The sequence below is a fragment of the Labeo rohita genome, chromosome 24 (genome assembly GCF_022985175.1).
Source record: "Labeo rohita strain BAU-BD-2019 chromosome 24, IGBB_LRoh.1.0, whole genome shotgun sequence".
Lineage (NCBI taxonomy): Eukaryota > Metazoa > Chordata > Actinopteri > Cypriniformes > Cyprinidae > Labeo > Labeo rohita.
Genome location: NC_066892.1, coordinates 9,802,746 through 9,820,092, shown reverse-complemented (window position 1 = coordinate 9,820,092; position 17,347 = coordinate 9,802,746).

Here is a 17,347-nt window from a genome sequence, read left to right as displayed (position 1 = left end):
GTTTCAAAGCAGCTTTACAGTGATAAACAAGACAGTAGTGATTCAATGATGCAAGATTCCCTGATAGCACATCAAGGAGACGTCTATTTGACGTCTGCATTTACATCTGGAAGATGTCTTTTTTAGCGTTTGCTCATCTGCAATACGTCTATAGGATGTTTCCTATCAGGTGTCAAATAGACGTCTATTAGATGTCTTTAAGATGTTTATAATTTAGAATGCATGTAAAACTGACATCTTACAGACGTCTGTCAGATTTGTTTGTACACAGCAGATGCTTTCTAGATCAAGTGATCTTTAACAGACATCTTGCAGACGTATGTGTGCTATCTGGGTTCATAGATAAATCACTCTTTTGAGTGATGGATTGTTGTACAGTGGTTGCAGAAAGTCTGAATCAAGTATAATAGACCTCTGGTTAGGGATATTTCTGACACCTAGTGACAGAACTGCTCTCTACATTTTCAGATTCTTAAAGGGGTCATCGGATGCTAAGTTCAGTTTTTCATGTTGTTTGATTACTTTTCTAAATTTCTAATATTTTCAACTGTTAATCATTTTGAAACATTTAAAGCAGGCAGAGTTAACCTTACAGTAGCACTCAACACTGATTACTGTCAGACTTTCAAAATCCTTCATCACTTGAATTAAGATTATAATAAGTGAGGGATAATATACATCTTTATTTTGCAATAACAACTGGCTGAATGTACATTATCTCACTTATTACACAGCTGCTTGATAGATTATTTAGATGTTTCATGTCAAAATTATTAGATCCAAAACACTGATCTGAGTTGAAATATTGAACGCAAAGCTTCCATGAAGAAATCAGTTCAAATTAGATATTTTAGGGATACAGTGCAGTCATACCAGTTTTCTTACACAACATTTCACCACATAAATAATTAAGTAGTAGTACTAGTTTGTTAGTTATCTTATAATCCATTAAAAAAAAAAAAAAAAAAAAATGGCAGCAGCTGTGTTTGCATGAAACAATAGAGCAAGTCCACGATACCAGGATGACAGAATTAAGAAATTGTAAACATGATATTGAATTAAGCTTTAATATTTTATTAGCTAACCAAACGCAAAGCTTCCGCCAAGAAAAATTATCAAGCAGCACTGACTTAAGTTGCCCCAAAAGAGTCTGAGCTGTGTAATAATTTAATTTAAAGCACAGCCACCACAAATTCAGACTTTTTTTTTTTTTTTTAGTTATATATTTGGGCTTTTTATGCCTTTTATTATGATAGGACAGTAGAGAGATGACAGGAAAGAGGTTTGAGAGGACCTCGAGATGGGAATCAAACTCGGGTTTGATTCCCATGAGCACAGTTGCGCTATATGTCATAACAAGATCATAACATAAATAACATCATAACAAGAAATAGTTTAATAGCTGTGGTACTGGGTTTGAAATCAGATGTTTGCATGACAGAAAACACTAGCATCTAACAATGCCTTGGAAAAAAAAAAGTTTATGCATAAACCCAAATAGGAAATAAAACAGTTATTGAATAAGCATGTGTCCTATTCTGTGTCCTAAACTCCTGAAACACTGGCATCTCATTTTAGAGATCAATGCAATTTAAAAGAAGTCAATTAAATCTGTAAGTGGTGGTGGCTGTGTGAAAAAATTCAGATGTAATCCCCTTTGTAATCACTGGCATTTTTCAAAAGTAACTAATTTAATTACACATTTTTTCTCAGTAACTGTAACTAATTACAATTACATTTATTTTGTAATTAAATTACGTAATTCCGTTACATGTAACTAGTTACTCCCCAACACTGGCTCTGCATGGGATAGCACCACAGTATCTCTCTTAAAAGTAAAGGTGCTTTAAAACGTCCTTCACAGAGATGCCATAGAAGAACCATTTTTGGTTCCACAAAGAACCATTCAGTCAAAGGTTCTTTAAAGAACCATCTCTTTCTTACCTTTTTATAATCTGAAGAGCATTCTTTTGCCAGCAAAGAACCTTTTGTGAAACAGAAAGATTCTTCAGATGTTAAAGGTTCTTTATGAAACCATTTAGACAAAAAAGGTTATTTTATAGCACTGTGAAGCACCTTTATTTTTAAGAATGTATATTACTGATCTCCTTCTACCATATTCTGTATCAACATCACTCTGTTCATGTAACCAATTGCTTCTTTCTATTCTGTGCTCCCGCTTAAAGACTAAGGGTGACCAATCTTTTGCAGTTGCAGCTCCTAAAAAGTGGAATGCACTTCCAGTTGTTGTGAGATCCTCTCCCACTGTGGACACATTTAAATCTAGATTGTAAGAGGTAAATTGATTTCCTCATGAATTTAAAGTCCAGGAACCCTGAAAAAAAAAACAAACAAACAAACAAAAAAACAGATGCCATGCAACACAACAATAAAACTAATCTGGAGAAGAGATCTCCAAAGAAAGCATGATACATTTTTACCTGACAAATAAAATGTTATATTTCATTTATTCTGATCTCCTCTGAAATCATTATGACTAGTAGAGCATGTGGAGGCTGATGTTACCACAAATCTATGACCAGGACAGAGCAAACTGCAGGCTCAGGACTGAATGGAGCAGTAGGCACTTCACCTGAGACCTCCTGATTTCTGTCTATCACTGATGTTAGCAAGTTGTACGGGAGAAGACTAAAGCAAACTACACTTTTTGTGAAGGCAAGCAGTTGGCAGCCGTCAAAAAGGTATTAGTCACCTACAGACCTCTGACTAACATCAGACTGGCGAGTTTGTGATCGTATGATCCATGGAGAAAGGACAACGTGAGACATAAAAGAGGCTTCGGGTCCCTGACGAACGGATAATTGAAAGTATGGGATTTCCAGAATAATCAAATAATTAATAATTAATACATAATCGATATTTGTGATCAGCGTAAATTAGAGTAAGTGTCTACATTTTAACAATCACATAAAATTGGGATCAGATTAAACATGGAGCTAGATTCAAATTGAAACTAAATCCTAATAAATTAAGTGAACTTTGCAGAAGCGCTGTGAAAAGACCGAACATGCATTAAACCTTCAACCAGGCCGCTGGACTCCGCGTTTGGGCCGGTGGATGGATCCTTACAAGATTGAAGACTCATTTATTTTCTTTAGCCTACAGTGTTGCCTGAGAATATAGTTTTTTTTAGTTGTGGTTTATTTGCATGTTTTATCTCTATGAGTTTTTGCTTTTTTATATTGCCAATTAATTAATGTTTACATTTGTACAGCTCTTTGGTACAACACTTGTTGTGCTCTATAAATAAACATGAACTTGAACTGAACTTGAACTTCTTAAATCTTGCCAAAAGAGGCATCGATATTTAATGCGTTGGTTTCCTTCAAAGATTGAAAGTATATTTGAGCTGGTTCAAAGGTTTTTGCACTACAGTTCCTGTTATGTGTGAAATGTGAAATTGAAAAAAGGAACCAAAATTGTACAGACATGTGCCTTTCTCGATCTCATTTTGCACTGGAAGAAACCTTCTGAAAACAGTGAGTCAGGAGAAGCTTGTGACAAATTACAGAGTTTCTAGGTTAGAAGTGACTTCTCTCAGGGTTCTATTCATTTAGGCGTGTCAGATCATCATCCCTAAGGTATGGGTATTTTTAAATGTACTTTTCTTTTGGAATTTGTCTTTAGGGAGGATGGTTTGACACCAATAAATGCAAGCACTGGGCTGCTCATAGTTGTTCCAAATAGACTGGAACCATGGAGAAAAGTTAACAGTGAAGGTACTGGACCATACTGTATGTTGTGGAAACTCTCCTTGAGTGGGTCATAAATGGCCCACTTAACTATGGTATGAATGATGAGTGTTGGGTTCTGCCCCTTTAAGAATGCGATGCTTTAGAGCGTATATGATTCTGAATCATTCACCAGGAAGAGAGACGATGCACAGCACGAGATTCATGTAGCTAATAAGACTTTAAACTACCTAATAACAACAAATTTCTTTACATTTTTTATTCTTTCCTGATCCCAGCGTGGTGAGCATATTTTGTTGTTGTTTATAAGTCATTTATGGTTTACGTTAAGGTTAATTGAGATCGCTGTGGATAATTAGCGTCCAAACGCCAAATGTGACGCAGTTGTTATTTAACTACGATTGTAGGCTTATTTAGTTGTATTGAAAAAGCGAAAGTGTTTTAAAGATGTCTAATAGTGTATTTTGAGATATTTAAGGCTTAAGTTTAACGATTTCCTGAATTTATTACGTGATACAGTAACTTAAGTGAAGTAACTTGTGTTAATTCTGTAATCTGATTTATGTTGTTTATTTTGTTACAGTTTGACCACATACACACATATGTACAGAAACAAAACAAGCCTACAACGATGTATAACAAAGAGACTTCAATACAAAGTCTGTAAATTTTGAGTTCTGCACAAAGGAATTAAAAGGAAAGAAACAACAACTATTCTAATGTTATCTTTGTCGGTAACATTGAGAATAAAAAAAAGAAATGTCAGTAGATCAACAATTCATGAACACAATCTCAAAGACTACAGACTAAAGACTACTTTTCATTCTTTGAATGCAATAATTTTTTTGCTGAGTACAAGTAAAGGGCACCTGTAATGCCCCTTTTTACAAGATGCAATATAAATGGCTGTGCCCAGGTGTCCCCTGAATGTGATGTTTCAGCTCAAAATACCCCACAGATATTATATCATTTTGAAATTGCCTATTTTTAGTTGAAGCAGAAACAGGCTGTTTTAGTGCATGCCTCTTTAAATGCAAATGAGCTGCTGCGCCCCACCCCCTTTTCCATCTCAGATCTCTGCCAAAAAAAAATAGGTTTTGATTATCATGTCTATCGCGCTGAAATCACGCATTATAAAGGCATATCAGTTTACATTTCTGATATACGCTTTTCTGGAGGCACACATCCATGAGTATATAGTGTGTTTGCGGCTCACTCAGGTCAGGGTCTCGGCTAATACAACAGTGCCAGTCAAAAATCGTGGGTGGGACCGGTAAAGTGTGATTTTCTTTTATCAATAAGCTCTGAGACACTGATCATGATTTATAGTGATTAAAAAAAAAGGAGAAGATAATTAAAATCATTTTATCTCCAATAAATTTACTCTTAAATGACTTCTCTGACTGGACACATCTAAAAAGTGTGGTAGCATGGATCCACAAATTTATGGAAGTTATGAAATGGCAAGTGGTAGAAAAAAAAATACAAAAACTCAGCAAATTTGTAAGCTGGAAACGAAACCACAGAACACTAAGAATGTGAGTTCAACACTTTGTTTTGAGGATTTGAGTACAGATCATCATATCTTGTTTACAAAGAGAAAATTAGAATCAGAAATATCAACCACAAGCAAAAACAGTAGATTCTGATCCCAGTTTATTTGGAGTGTCAGATTGTAGCTGTTCATTTGCATCTTCAAATAAAAAAATAAAAATAAAAATAAATTTCAAGTTTGTTCTCATACAAATCAGTATAAAATACATTCAGACTTGCATCAGCGTTCTTGACATTTGAGAAAACAAAATCAAAATACAACAGCAAAATCTCTCAAATCTGAAAAATACTTTTAAAATCTACTTTGTGATGCATTCTCATTATACATATTTATTTGTAGATATTCATGAGCTGTCACTTGTTTGTGTAGATCGTCCCACACAAGTTTGTTCACTAATAGATGATGTTGATAGTGAAGTGAAAGTCAGGTATTTGTTGCTTTAAGCACTGCTGTAAAAAACAAACAAAACACAAAGAAACAAAACAAAAAACAATGTGATTGTGAATACAAGAATACTACATGTAACAATGTGAACACTTTATAAGCTTTTTATGTTGTTACAAATTTTGTTATGTTTCATCATACTTTTTTGGGATTATCTTTCAAAAGCTGCAGAATTTTTCTTTCCACCCATGGTTGTCTCCAGTCACTGCAGATTTCCCCCCCGTTCAGTCTCAAACCTGTCAAAAAGAATGAAAAGGTTGAAAACAGAAATTGCATTGAGGAAAGAATAAAGATGCTAAGAGAGAGATGTCTAAAATCCTGAAGGAGGACCTCTTGCAGACATTAAGAATCATCAACCATAAGCAAAACACAGAAATATAACAAAAGATGCTGTTGATCTCTAATCATGACATGTTTTCTCTATAGAGGAATTGTGATTCTTACATGACGGCCTTCACACATGGAAGACTTTCATGTTGCAAATATTGATGATGGGATCGGTCACCTCTGCTGTGGAGACTTTAATACAGCATGATATATCCCTATCTTGTGCTAAGACTGAAGGTAAACCTCAATATTCTGCATCATTTCATCAGATAGCATAAAGTGTGAACAGTTAAAGCTCTTTACCTGCTGTTGTAGTCCAGATCACAGCTGCAATTACCACCGCAACAGCCAAACTCATCAGGAGGATTCTCCATTGCCACACCAGTTTGGATCGCTAAATCTTGAATGACTGTTAACTAGTGATGTGTCATTTGAACTCAGCCATCAGAGCTTGTGTTAAGAGGTGTGCCAGATGAAGCCTCGATTCGAGTCTTGTGTTATTAATGTAGAAATCACGAAACCAATGACAAACAAAAAGCCTTGATTTTCTCTCCCCAGTTCGAACTCCCAGATCTTACTTAATCATTTATATTTTAAAATATCCCGTCATACAAGTAATATGAAAAATACAAATTATTTCAAGAAAATTAAATATTTGCCATATGCACTTAATGTGTACATCATTCTTCTATTACATCATACTAGCATTTAATGCCACAGTTTAATGAGTAAATGAATTTATCAGAGACAGAAATTCAACAAACACACACGCTGTTTGACTTATATTTGTGCACGTAACAGTCGATCTGTGATATGCGTGAATGTTTCGTCCGACGTGTTTTTTTCACAGGCTTTTGGCTGCTTTTTACTAACCACCAGATGGCGCTGTTTTCGAAAAACTCTAAGTTTTGAATCTTTCCCCCGAAACAGAGAAAAATGTCATTGCTTCACGAGGCTTCATTTGCCTATCACTACTGTCAACTGTTGAATAAATGAGTGTTACCTCCTGCTTGTTTACTACGAACCGGAAGAGTTCCCACTTTTGACACAAGGCCTCATGGGGTGTAGGAAACTTGTGGATAGAACAGTAAACATTTTTAGCTGAAACCATAATCCTTGGTGATTCATAAAATGCAAGTCAGCTGCCTGTTTTTGAGAATAATAAAAAGCATATCAAGGAAAACAAAGTCAACACCCCTGGCTCCTGACTGTCACACTACGGTAAATGAATGCACAAAGAAGATGAAGATCAAGTCAAACAGTCCTTCAAATCCACAAGAGAGTAAATCCACAACAGAAGAACAGGTAACACATGTAGACACTTCACAGACCGGACCAGGGAACGTAGGTCTGAACACATCTTAAATACATTGGCAAATGAAGATAATTAATAAGACACACCTGAACCAAATGATATAATCAACAGAAGACAAGAAACTGGGTCACACTGAGCACATGGGAAATGAAAACACAACAAACAGTTTATGGGTGTGACACTGATGATATATTGAAGTCTTATGAAGCAAAACGATTGGTTTGTGCAAGAAACTGAACATTATTTACAACATTATTACCTGTAATCCATAGCCTGGGACCATGGTTCCAGCTAAAATCTTTTTTACTGTTCTGCTGAAGAAAGAAGTCATGCATATCTTGGATGGCCTGAGAGTGAGTACATTTAACAGCATTTTTTTTTTATTATTTTTATTTCTGGGTGAACTATCACTTTAATAACTGGGTCACTGAATGACTCACTTGATTATTTGAATAATGCAGATTCATTCATCAACAAAATACCACTGTGCTTGCTTGGAGATGCTTCTTTGCATGGAATGTTTGTTGATGAAATGGATCAAAATCAGACTTGTTTGTTGTTCCTAAAAATTAAGTTACTTAACATTAACTTCTTGTTTATTGAATTGTGTATAAAATTCACATCTTACATTTGCAAAAAGGCTGATTTTGGCAAAAAAGCACCCTTACTAGTTTGGTATTGTTTAATATATGTTATAAATATTAAAAATGAACTCATACAGGGCATTTTTGCAGCTATATCTCAAAGTTTGGTAGAATTTATATTAATTTCAGTGTCATTTTTTAAAAACCCTGTTAATTTCAAAACCTGTTTTGTCATTACTTTTAAAAATAATTGCAACAGCATTTAAAAAATATTTTGATGTGAAAATTTAAATGTTTTTCTCTTACTAATCTACAGAATTTTTTACAGTCGAACGCATTAATTTTCTGTCGTAAATGCGGGGTCATTCAGGGAGCATCATCAGGCATTGTTTGGAGCGATATTCTCAAAGAGTTGCAGGTAACCATAAAAACACTTCAAAAAACAAACAAACAAAAAATCATGGGCAGTACATGAAATCACTAAAAATACCATGCTATTTTCAACACCATGCGTAAAGTACTAGGTGGTTAGCATGTGATGCAATACTTTATTATGGTACTACCCTGGTAACCTACTTTTTTAAAGGTTATTTTGAGAAACATGTATCATTTTAGTAAGTCTTTTAGAGATACTTGAGGTATTTCTTGTTTAGGGGTGTGTTGTTACTCTGGAGTTGACACTATGTGGTTAAGTTGCATTATGACCTACTCTGTGCATTAGGTGCCTGTTCTCCACTAGATGGGGCCATCTACATTCCATTACTGTAACACATTGTAGGCAAAGGAATATTTCACCCAATATGAATTATTTCCATTAATTTACAGGTGGATTAATTCTTTAAAGCCTAAAAAAGAACACCATTATAAAGCAACATTATATTATCATTATAATATCCCACACAAGAGAGAAAGTCAAACGTATTAGGAATGACATTAGAATGAGTAATGACAGAATTTCCCCTTTTTTGTGCTACTGTTTCTTTAATGAATCAGCTTAAGTATGATTAAACACAGTGCAAACTGTTACAGAGAAAAGGCTGCGTGTGTATGTAAAAGTAAGCAGCTTGAATGGTTATTTAAAAAATGTATTTTGTTATTACAGCAGATAAAACAAAGCAGGTAAACATCTTTTAACACACATAAGCTAAAGAGCATCTAATAGTATTTTTTTTTTTGCTTAAATAAACATACATAATATACATTTCTTATTTTATAGATAGATATTATGATAGATATTATGATAGATCTGCAGCATCCTCTAGGCCTCCATTGGCTCAGTCCACTATCTCCTTCAGATCTGGGGGAAAGATGATCATTTTATCAGTTTTTTAATTAGTACATAAACATATTGAGATGTCGTATTAATATGAGGGTTGTACCTCTCAGACGCGCTGGAATCCAGCGCGCATCTGGATCAGAGCAGATCTTATCCTTCTCTGTGTAGAATCTGCATGACCGATAAATTGAAATGAAAACAATATCATGCATATTAACGCCTGTGAAATAACAGTGTGTAGAGTGCTTACATTATGGCATCCACACATGGACTCAGAGCATTCTGTTGCTTGTATCCAACCAGTTTAACTGTAGGAGGGATCCTTGCTCTCGACACCTCTTTACAGCAGCTCACTCCAACACGAGTGGGTCGACGATCTGAAAGAGAGACCGAGATTGAAACACCTGTTGTGTGGATACTGTACGTGTGAAAATGAGATGATCGTGATAACGATAAGGACTCCATCAAAGAAAACAAAACCACACTACAGTTAAATGCAATATATTGTAATGGATTCACTATTGCTACAAGGGTCATACACACAAAAAGGGAAATTCTGTAATTTACTCACTCTCATGTTTTTCTAAACCTGTGTATACATTTATTTCTTCTTTGGAAGACAAAAAAAGATATTGAGGAATTTTGTTAGAAAAACAGTTTCTATAATATTTCTAGTACATACAATGGAAGTCAATGGGAACTGAATTTTTTTAGGTACTAAAGTATTTAAAAATATCTTCTTTTGTCTTCCACAAAAGACATAAAGTCATACAGGTTATTAGGAATAACATGAGGATGAGTAATGATAACCAAATTTGCATTCTGGGTAGACTATGCCTTTAAACATCAACACTAGTCAACATGTTGGTGTGAATTAAATGAATCTAAAATGCAAAGTCTGACTATAAAAAAGTATACAAAAGCATCATAGAAACTTACAGTTGCTTTGCTGTGCAGTAACGCACACAAGAACCATCATCATCAGAGCTAATTTCCAGCAGAGCTGCATGATGTTGGTGTAAAATATTCAGATAACCACAAGATGAAGATGCTTGCAGGTTAGCTTCTGTTTTGAACGTGCTATCTGGACTCAGGTCTTTTTATATGATATTTTTCAAGACAGGATATTCACTTCCTTTACCTCTCTAACCAGTAAGAGTAGCCTGCAAACCCCATGTGACAAAGTGTAAACTTCATGATTACAGCACTATGAGATCCTGCAAATGTAGGGCTCTTCCTAAAGTTTCTCATTAACGGCAGCCTATGAAAAGACAGTGAGATTGATTTTGATATTGAAGTATCATGCGCTGCATGTTTAGTTACTTACAGTTGCCTTGTGCACCAATGAAACATCCCATGAGGGTGATCAGAACTGCAACAGTGATTAATCTAGAAGTCCAGGCCATAGCTCTTGGTGTCCAAATCAAAGGTATTTTGGTGTTGGCCAGTTAGATGGTGTTGATTATGTGGGTGAACTATTATGTGGAGGTCTTTTAAGAGATGTACAGTACAGTAGCAGTCAGATGGAAATGTAATGCGTCACAAACTTACCACCACCCTTTTGAAACCATTGCATCAAGAGATCATCGAAGCATTCACACCTCTCAAAAAAACAACAACCGCAATGCAGTAAGTTTTACCCGTCAGCATAGTTTATGAGAAACTAATATCCCCCCTTGAGTAGTAAGGAAATGCGAAACAGGCCACAATACATGAAATGAGTTTAGGGGTTAAAGAAGTTTAGCTGAAAAGTATGTCTTAAGTTGAAGAGTTTCTGATTTTGATGCAGATGGATGTTTATTAACTAACAAAAAATGTTTATACACTACCAGTCAAAAGTTTTTGAACAGTAAAGGTTTTTTTTTTTTTTTTTTTTCACACAAAGCCCGCATTTATTTGATTCAAAGTACAGCAAAAACAGTAAATTTCAACAGTATTTTGAACAGTATATATAACTACATTTATCTGAAATAGAAATCTTTTGTAAAATTATACATGTTTTTATCATCACTTTTGATCAGTTTAATCATTTTTAGCATCCTTGCTAAAAGTATGAATTTCTATAATTTCTTTCCCCCCCAAAAAAGCATATTAGAATGATTTCTAAATTATCATGTGACACTGAAGACTGGAGTAATGATGCTGAAAATTCATCTTTGATCACAGGAATAAATTTCATTTTAAAATATATTCAAATAGAAAGCAGATATTTTACATGGTAAACATATTTCACAATATTACTACTTTTGCTGTATTTTGGATCAAATAAATGCACCCTTGGTGAGCAGAAGAGACTTCTTTAGAAAACATTAAAAATCTTACTGTTCACAAACTTTTGACTGGTGGTGTATTTACACCATTTTATTAATTATTATTATTATTATTTATTATTATTTATTTTTTTTTCTGAAAAATAGTTTAACCACATTCTCATTTCCACATTTCACATTATGTATTGTTTAATATCATTCTGTGGGAGAAGTTATTGTGATAAAAATTAAATTTGAATCAGCTTATGAATTTTATATTTGATGACTGAAAGTCTGATTTATGGATATTACAGTAAAAATACATTATAAGAAAAAAAAAACCGTAGAAAATTGGAAAATTGTAATTTAATGTTTTCTGACATTTTCTTTAACCCTAAAACACAACACACTTTAGTGTAATGTGGGGGAAACACCTGTGCAAAAATCAATACGGAAAGATTTCTCATTTATAAGTGTTTGGACCCTATTTTACAGACTTTTCATTGAATGTATACATAAAGGACATTCAAAAAAAGGATAATTTATAAATGAGGGCATAATTAAATATTTTAAGACAGGCTGAATGTCACTTCCATATGAGAAAAATAAGAGAAATCTATTAATAAAAATCAACCACTGGGACATAAAAGTCCTATGTGTTGTGTGATGTTGAAGGAACGTTCAGCTATTGTGTTTTTAATATCTAATATAGCTGAGAAGTCTAATATACATGAATATGTGGAAAAAAAAGACAAAATCAAAATCAAGAGAAAAAAAAGAGGAAAAATCAAAAAGGACTTTCTCAACATCAGTGCTCAAGTTTATACTGTATCAATTTATTCATGCTACAGAGTGTTACATCTGTTAATGGATGAAATGTACATAATCAATAGTACAAATTACAATAAATATTGCATAGCCAGCAACCAACCACAAAGAAAAGAATAAACTAGCTTCATGTCTGAGGAAGGACCTCTTGCACACATTCAGACACGTCAACTGCAAGCAAAACCAGTAAATGCTGATCAGAGTTTATTTGTAGTTTCAGATTGCAGCAGTTCAATTGCATCATCAAATAGAAAAGAAAATTCCAGTTTTGTTCTCATACAAATCAGTTTAAAATTCACTCAGACTTCTTGACATATGAATTAATGACATCAGTACATTAATTGAAATATATTTCAATGTGAAATACAAAATAATATATTTAAACCACAAATGTTACAGAACAGTTTCACTGTAATTCAGTTTCTGAATAGATTAAGAACTGTCATTGTCAAATTGCCCAATATGTATTTGACAACATAAAATTTTTTAAATATTCAATTTAAATATGAATAAATTTACAAAAATGTTTAAAATACAACAGCAAAATCTCTAAAACTTTAAATTTAGTTTAAGCGCTTAGAAATGTTTTCTCATTATGAGTTTATTTTTAGACATTCTTCTCTGATCTGTCAGTTGCTTGGGTAGACTGTCCTTCAATGGTTTGGTCACTAATAGTTGTTGAGCTGTCAGTTGCTTGGGTAGATCGTCCTTCACGAGTTTGGTCACTAGTTGATAACCTGTCAATTGCTTGGGTAGTTTCTCCCACACGAGTTTGGTCACGAATAGTTGATGTTGGTGGTGGTGTGGAGGTCAGGTCTTTTTGAGATCTGTTGCAAAAAGCAAAAAAAAAAAATTCTAAATGCATCACAATACACTTTATAAGCCTTTTACGTTGTTACTAATTCTGTTATGTTTCATCGTACTTCTTGGGTTTATCTTTCAAAAACTGCAGAATTTTTCTTTTCACCCATGGTTGTCTCCAGTCACTGCAGAAATACCCCCGTTCAGTCTCAAAGCTGTCAAAAAGAATAAAAAGGTTGAAAACAGAAATGTAACAAAAGATGCTGTTGATCTCTAATCATGACATGTTGATGTCTTTTCTCTATAGAGGAATTGTGATTCTTACATGACGGCCTTCAAACATGGAAGATCTTCTTTTAGCCTCCTGAAACTGATGATGGGCTCGATCACCTCTGATGTGGAAACTTTGTATATGTGGAATATTGTACATCAATCTTGATAGGTTCCGCTAAGATAGAAGAATCAAGTAAACCTCAATATTCTGCGTTGTTACATCAGATAGAATAATATATGAACATTATAAAGCACTTCACCTGTTGTAGTCCAGATCACAGCTGCAAGAACCACTGCAACAGCCAAACTTCTCATGAGGATCCTTTGTGTCTCCATTTTCACTGTTGATCTTAAACACTCACTTCTAGTGTCAGAGAGAATGTCTTCAAGACTCTTAGTTCTCCTTTAAAAAGTCAGTAAAGCGGAAGTTAAACCGCATGGTCTGCATCCTGTCCATTGCGGCCGAATTTATTTTTGTGGATGATTTCGTCATCACTATATCTGGACTTTCATGTAGTTTAGATTTGGAGTGATCTCATTTGTGATGCAGATGGGGGAATTTCTGTTTAAAAACTTCTTACATTTAATTTCTAACCTTGCTGTCAGTCATTTAATTGATATGAATTCAGTGTATGCTGAAAAAGTACTTTATTATTTTAAATATATGGTGATAGGACATTAGTGTATCAATAGTGTTTTTTTTTGTTTGTTTTTTTTAAGTCAGAAACGTAAATTTATTACAGGTATATCTTGTAAAATTGACCAGTTAAAGCAAAATAGGAAGGAAGAGCGAACATCCTACTGTTACTTCGCTTAGAGGTTTGTTGTTCACTGGAGACTCAGAATAGATGTTTATAACCACACTTAGTGCTTTACCACAATAAACCACTAATGGGAGAAATGTGCTGTGGTATCTGTGCTACAGACCAACAACAAATGGAAAGATGGTCAGACCACTGAGAATGCAAATGGGGTCTTTATGTGTTTAAAAGCATGCATGATTGCATATCTGTTTCAAAAGGCATTAGTGTGGACTGATTCAATTAATCAACATTTTATTAGTTCATGTGTGCATTTTGACATATGTATTTTATTTTATTATAGTATTTTTTAATAAATTTCTTTTTAAAAAGCGCCGTTGTCAACTTTTTCTTGTCAAAAAAGACGCCAAGTGTGAACATAGCCTTATAGGGCCGTTCACATATCGCCTCTTTTGCGCGCTCAAGTTTGTTATTTCAAATGTAGGCGCGCGGTAGCCGCGCTCATAAAGGAAGCGACGCGGTCTCGACGCACACGCGGTGCGACGCGGGCTACGTTCACACTTGGCGTCTTTTTTGACAAGAAAAAGTTGACAGCGGCGCTTTTTTAGTAAAAAAAGAAGCTGGCAGCTTTGCAGCCGAGGGCGTTTTTTGTTGCTATAACAACAGCTGCAATCGTATGAATCTCGAGAAAAGGGGAAGCTCGCTCTGCGCTGGTGTTTTATTATTATTATTATTATTATTATTATTATTATTATTATTTTAGCATTTTTGCCCTTTACTTGATAGGGCAGTATTTAGACAGGAAGCAAAGTGGGAGAGAGAGAGAGAGAGGACGGGATCGGGAAAGATCTGCGAGCCGAGACTGGAAAAAGGGACGCTCCTTTGTTAACAAAAACCGACGCGCGGCTCCGATAGGCAGCGCGTCGGTTTTTAAAGTTAACGGGGAGGAGAATGTCAGTTAACAACAATAAAATAAAAGTCTATCAACCGGCACCGTCTCCATTTTTCTTGCTGTTCTTGTTGTTATGGAAACGACAGTTCTCGCTACTCGCTTGTCATTGGTCAGCTGTCAAAAAGGCGCTTGACGTAGGGCGTTCTTTTCAGAAAAGGTGAACTTTTTTCAACTTGAAAAGACGCTCTGAGCTGCAGAAAAAGACGCCGGCGCTGGCGCTTAAAAAAAGCGCTCATGACTTTTTTGAAAAGACGGTTTACTCCATAGGATTAGAATGTAAAACAGACGCTGGCAGTTTGAAAAAAGACGCCAAGTGTGAACGGGTCCGCGCCGCATCGAGATAAAAACATCAACTTTTCAGAATGCCGCAAGCGCACCGCGGTTCATGTGATAAGAACCAACCAATTAGCTTTATCTTTTCCCGTAATAACACTGAAAGCTGTGATGCAGAAACAGCTGATCATAGCTGTACAGGGATGTAAATAAAGTCGATTTATTTTAAATAAATTTAGTAGCGAAGCTACAGCAAGCGATTTTAGTGCTGGAAATTCTTTTGTCCTTTGCTGAAACTTCCGCGTCTTCATTGAGAGTGAGTTCACTGGTCATGGTTGCTTAGCAACGGCAGATGCCACGGGAACGCAAGCTACAGAGCGCTTTGGAAAGAAGTAGAAAGCGGCGCGCTTAGCGTTTTCCAAGCGTTCTTAGGTGGGACATGTGAATGGCCCCTCAAGGCGCACACACTCAAAGCGTACGCACAGAACGCGCCTCTCAAGGTGCGTTCACACCAGACGCGAATGAAGCGTTAAGCGCAAGCGATTTACATGTTAAGTCAATGCGGACCTGTATGATACATATGTATGAATAAAAAGGATCTTGCTTGGAATAAAGTGAGTGAGGAGGTCGGACGACCTGGTAAGTTATAAAAAACTCAATTTTCAAACTTTACTCAATTTGAGCTATATATATTTATATACATATTGAGACTACAAGGTAGCTAAAGCTGGCAAACTGAGCTTATTCTGAGTTATGCCTGGCAGAAGACCCTCCCATGACGCGAATTCGCGTCTGTTGTGAAGCGAATTTCACGCGTGAGTGAAGCGAGTAAACTCAAAATGTTCAAGCGTCCAACTACGCGCGAATAGCGCGATTTATTCGCGCAAGTCGCGTCTGGTGTGAACGCACAGTCAGTTCAGTGTGCGAATGCCGAGTTCTCTTTGGCTTCTAATAGGTCTGTTATTGCCACACACATGCTCGTCTTGGAGACTATTTATGTAAATGAAGTCGATTTTGTCTTAAGTAAACCTTAACAGTTGGGAGAAATACTGATGCGTCAAAATATTTGATTGTGTGCGTCAGATCTTAAAGCGACAGCAGCGTAAACCTGCAGCCGCCGACCGCGTCATAAATATTGATAAAACAACAAAAGAAAAAGAGAAAATCACTCACTGTTCTTGACTGAATCAACTGTAATAAGAATCTTTAATGTATACAGTGAAGATTTTGCAGTGCTTTATTTTAACATTTATTACTTCATGAAATGTATTTAGTCTATTTCTGTAGCCTTTATATAGACCTAAAAAATTATTTTAACAATTCTATTTTTAAAAAGGTTCTGTTTTTAAAAAATATTATTTCATTTGTATTTTTGATTAATATATTTATTAATACTTTTGCTTACTTGGAGTGTTTACTTGCCTCCGGTAAGCTTGAGAATGTTTTACTTACATGAGTTGATTAGTTTTTTGCTGTATTAAAATTATTATTATTTTTTAAACATGGTGGCAGTTTCTAGCTTCAAAGAAAAATTATTTTTCTAACATCTTTGCAGCAAGACTTTTTATGGGTCCAAAACCACCTTGTGTGTGCATGATTTTCTAATAATTCAGTGGCCTGTCATCAATTATTCCTTATATAATGTTATTTATTGTAATTAATGTAACTATAAATGCATTAAAAAATAAAACAGGTGTGAGTTTGCTGTGACTTATGGGAAGTATATGTAGGGCTTTATACACAGTGTGTGTCACTGTAAAGACTAGTTTTATCCCTCACAGCCTCATATTCATCCAGAAATAAAAAAAACCCAAAATACACACAGCCACAATCAGAAATAAAAGAGGTGCATTTTCTGCTCTTAAGGTCCCATTCACCAAGATACCTACTCCTTTACCCCCACCCTTGAATTTATACATTTACTACATCGATGAATAAAGTCAAGTCCCGCCCTATAATTTTTCACATTCTAAAACCTGTTTCACTGTAAAATATG